Source organism: Chrysochloris asiatica, unplaced genomic scaffold (genome assembly GCF_000296735.1).
Source record: "Chrysochloris asiatica unplaced genomic scaffold, ChrAsi1.0 scaffold00156, whole genome shotgun sequence".
Classification (NCBI taxonomy): Eukaryota; Metazoa; Chordata; class Mammalia; order Afrosoricida; family Chrysochloridae; genus Chrysochloris; species Chrysochloris asiatica.
In genome coordinates, this window is record NW_006408674.1 from 1589251 (window position 1) to 1593760 (window position 4510).

The window sequence follows — 4510 nt, forward strand, 5'->3', positions numbered from 1 at the left end:
CGGAAGTTTTGTAACAAAAGCAGGGGAGTGGTTAATCTTACAGTCCAGAAATGAAGGACCCTAGGATCAAGGGAGAAGACCACAAGTGGAATGTGAGACCTTATCCAGAGAAGCAGCGACACCAGAGATGGATGCAGAGATGGAGACATGGAAGGAGGGAGCAGCTAGGCAGACTTGCAGAATAAGTCCTTTGGTGGTGTAAATTATTATATATGCCTGAGTGTTAAGCAAACAAACAAACAAGAGATAAAGTGAATGGAGAGGAACACTGTTAACTGATGGTACATGGAAGGGATTATAATCATTGCTATGAAACAAGGTGTATGATTTGTTAAATGTATAACTGATGATCTGCCCTTTTACTCAATCCACAATAAAAAACTTACAAACACACACACACATAAAAAAAAAACAAAAACAAAAAAAAACACCCCAATGGTACTGAAAGACAAAGTCCTGGATGCACTGATGACATTGGCAAAAAAACAAGGCTCCAACAATTTATGGAATACTACTGGAAATCTTCCAAAATATTGGTGCAGCACTGGAGGCACTCATCTATGCCAAGAAATTTGGAAGATAGCTACTTAGCTAACTGATTGGAAAAAAATCTATTCTTATACCCATTCCAAAGAATGTGGAAATCATTGGACAATGTCATTGATATCACATGCAAGTAAAGTTTTGCTAAAGAAAATTCACAAGTGGCTGTAACAGTACATTGACAAGGAACTGCCAGAGGTTCAAGCTGGATTCAGATGAAGACATGGAATGAGGGATATCACTGCTGATGTCAGATGGAACTTGGCTGAAATCAGAGAATACCAGAAAGATGTTTACCTGTGCTTTATTGACAATGCAAAGATTTTTGACTGTGTGGATCATGACAAGACAAACTAGGGACAACATTGTGGATAATGAGTATTCCAGAACAATTTATTTTGCTCATAAAGAACCTGTACATAGACCAAGAAGCAGTCATTGGAATAGAGCAAGGGGTTACTGAATGATTTAAAATCAGGAAAAGTGTACATCAGGGTTGTATTCTTCCACTAAACTTATTCAGTCTATGCGCTAAACAAATAATCCAAGAATCTGTTTTATATGAAGATGAATGTGGCATTAGGATTGGAGTAAGAATCTTTAACAACCTGCGATATGCACATAATACAATCTTAATTGCTGAAAATACTTATTGATGAAGATCAAAGACTATAGCCTTCAGTATGCATTGTACCTCAATATAAAGAAAACAGAAATCCTCACCATTGGACTAATAAATAACATCACGATAAATGGAGAGAAGATTGAAGTTGTCAAAGACTTCATTATGCGCTGATCAACCATCAGCACTCACGGAAGCAGCAGTCAAGAAATCAAATGACGTATTGCATTGTGCAAATCTGCTGCACAAGATCTATTTAAAGTGTTCAAGAGCAAAGATGTCAATTTGAGGACTAAAGTGCACATGATCTAAACCAGGGTATTTTCAATTGATGTTGTAGGATAAGCTCTGGACCACAAGGTCAGTTTGAACTGCAAGTTCGGCAGTTCAAACTCACCAGCCACTCTCGGAAATCCCATGCAGGGTATTATGAGTCTGAACCTACTAGGTTACAACAACAGCAACATATGCATGTGAAAACTGGACAATTGATAAGGAAGTCAGGAAAAGAATTGAAGCACGTGAGTCACGGTGTTGGAGAAGAATATTGAAAAGTATCATGGACTGTCAGAATAGCAAACAAATCTATCTTGGAATATGTACAACCAGAATGCTCCTTAGAAGCCAGGATGGCAAGACTTCATCTCTCACTCATACTTTGAACATGTTATCAGGAGGGACCAATCCCTGGAGAAGAATATCATGCTTGATAAGATGGAGGGTCAGCGAAAAAGAGGAAGATTCCCAACTAGATGAACTGGCACAGTGGCAGGTGTGACAGTCTCACACATAACAAAGGTGGTGCAGAACCAGATAGTGTCATTCTGTTGCGCATGTGGTTGCTGTGAGTCAGAACTGACTCAGTGGCACTTAAACAACAACAAATATCTTTTTGGTATTTTCTGCTTTAAACCAAATCCTTCTCATGTCAGCAATGGTATCCCTAGTTCTATCTCCCCTTCTGAAGCTGATTTGAATTTCTGGCAGCTTCCTGTCTATGTAAAGTTGTTGAATTATCTTCAGTAAAATTTTACTTTGCATGTGATAATAATGATATTAATGTCTGATGATTATGACATTATTAGTAACTGTGAAGAAGTCTTTTATTTTTCTCCTTTTTCTTTATTAGTTAATGTTCAAAAAAGTTGTTGGTATAGCTTCACAAATACTTTGTTGTTGTTGCTAAGTGCCTTTGAGTAAGTTCCGACTCATAGCGATCCTCTATAAGGTTTCCGAGGAGCAGCTGGTGAGTTTGAACCACCCATCTTGCAGTTCAAACCAACCTTTCGGTCCACTGCTTATCCTACAACACCACACCAGGACTCACAAATGCTAATTACACAAAATTGTAGCTAAAACACCAGAAGATTTGACAAAATCACCAACTATAAAAACACTGGCAGCAACGAAAATGGACTGTGCTTGTAATCTATGTAGATGAAACCATGTGATATGAAGCATCATTGTAATTGGATAATAATGACAGTCAGTCACGAGTACAGCATATTGCTGTTGTTGTTAGAATCAGTTCATAGTGACCCTATGCACAGCAGAATGAAACACTGTCTGACCCTGCACCATCCTCACAATCACTCTTACGCTTGAGCTCAGTGCTGCTGCCACTGTGTCAATCCATGTCGTTGGGGGTCTACATCTTTATCACTGACCCTCCACTTTGCCAAGCATAATGTTCTTCTCCAGGGACTGGCCCCTCCTGATAACATGTTCAGAGTATGAGAGATGAAGTCTCACCATTCTAGCTGTACATCTTCCAAAACAGATTTGTTTGTCCTTCTAGCAGTCCATGGTACTTTCAATATTCCTCTCCGACACCATGACTCAGATGCATCAATTCTTCTACAGTCTTCCTTATTTATTGTACAAATTTCACATGCATATGAGGCAATTGAAAATACCAGGGCTTGGGTCAGATGCACCTTAATTCTTAGACTGATATCTATAAATTAGCATAGAGATTTAGCTTTGTAGGCATATTGGTACATGTAAGATGGGCTTACAAAAAAATTTTCATTGCTATAACAAACTGCAGAGGTATTTTTATAAAAAGTTCATTTTTGCTGAAACACTTCATAAACTTTTTATAAGCAGTCATTTTGGTGTCTTCCTCTCCAATAGTGTCACCTGCTGCTGTTCACACCTCTTTGTGGTGCTGCTACAACTGCCCTCGCTGATGGTAACCCTGTACACAGTGGAGGAAGTTCTATCTCTTCCTTCAACATGATGAGTTGCAGATCAGACTGTTGTAATCCATAGGGTTTTCATTGGTTGATTTTCACAACAGATCTTCAGACCTTTCTTTTTGGTTCATCTTAGCCTGGAAGCTCTGCTGAAACTGGGTCAACATCACAGCAACACATAAGTCTCCATTGGCAGATGGATGGTAGCTACACATGTACTGGCTGGGAATAGAGTCTAGGTCTCCTGCATATGAGGCAAGGATTCTACAATTCTACCACGGACCCATCACTGCCTTCAGAGGTGACATATGTATGTTCTGGAATTTTCCCTGTTTCCGCCTGCCAGATGCATACTTCCAAGATGCTGTGCTACTCATTTCCTTGTTCAAAAAACCCTCAGTGTTTCACCATATTGATCTGAGGGGAGCCTGGATTCACACCTCAACCTCCTCTTCAGCCTTGTCTCCCACATTCAATGACCTGCCTAGTCAGGACCAGTCATTCAACTCCTTGAAATACGACCACGCAGTTGCTTTAAGCATGTCCTCCCAGATGGCAATGGATTAAGTCATAGGACTGGGTAGGAGCCTTCTCAGTCCTCTTGTTCAGCTTTCCATTCAGAAAAGGACCAGCTGAACTTGCTTTCATGCCTGGTTTCTTAGCACAGCTTCTCCTAAGACTTGGCATTTCTGGTTCTTCTAACGAGTTTTTCTTCTTTTAATAAAAACAAAACCTAAAAAACTTCTTATTGTGATTTGGATGAAAGTTTACAGAGCAAATTGGATTTCCATTCAATAATCCATATACATTTTGTTTTGTGACATTGATTTCAGTCCCCACTTCCTTTTCAGCACCCTTCCCATTTTCTCCTTGTGTTTACCATTTCCATCCATCCTTCTTTCCTATCCCCCCTTTAAAAAATTTTTTATTATTATTGTGAATTCAGTGATAGTTTACATGGGAGAACCTCAGTTTAACACTCATCATTTCATTGCAATGATTACGATCCCCTCTGTGTATCATCATTCAACAGTGTTTGCTTCTATTCCCTCTGTTTTTGTTTGTTTTTTGGGGGATATACACAAAAACACTCAGGAATATATAATCATATAAACAATCAAAGGGATCATTCTACAAGCCTGCCTCC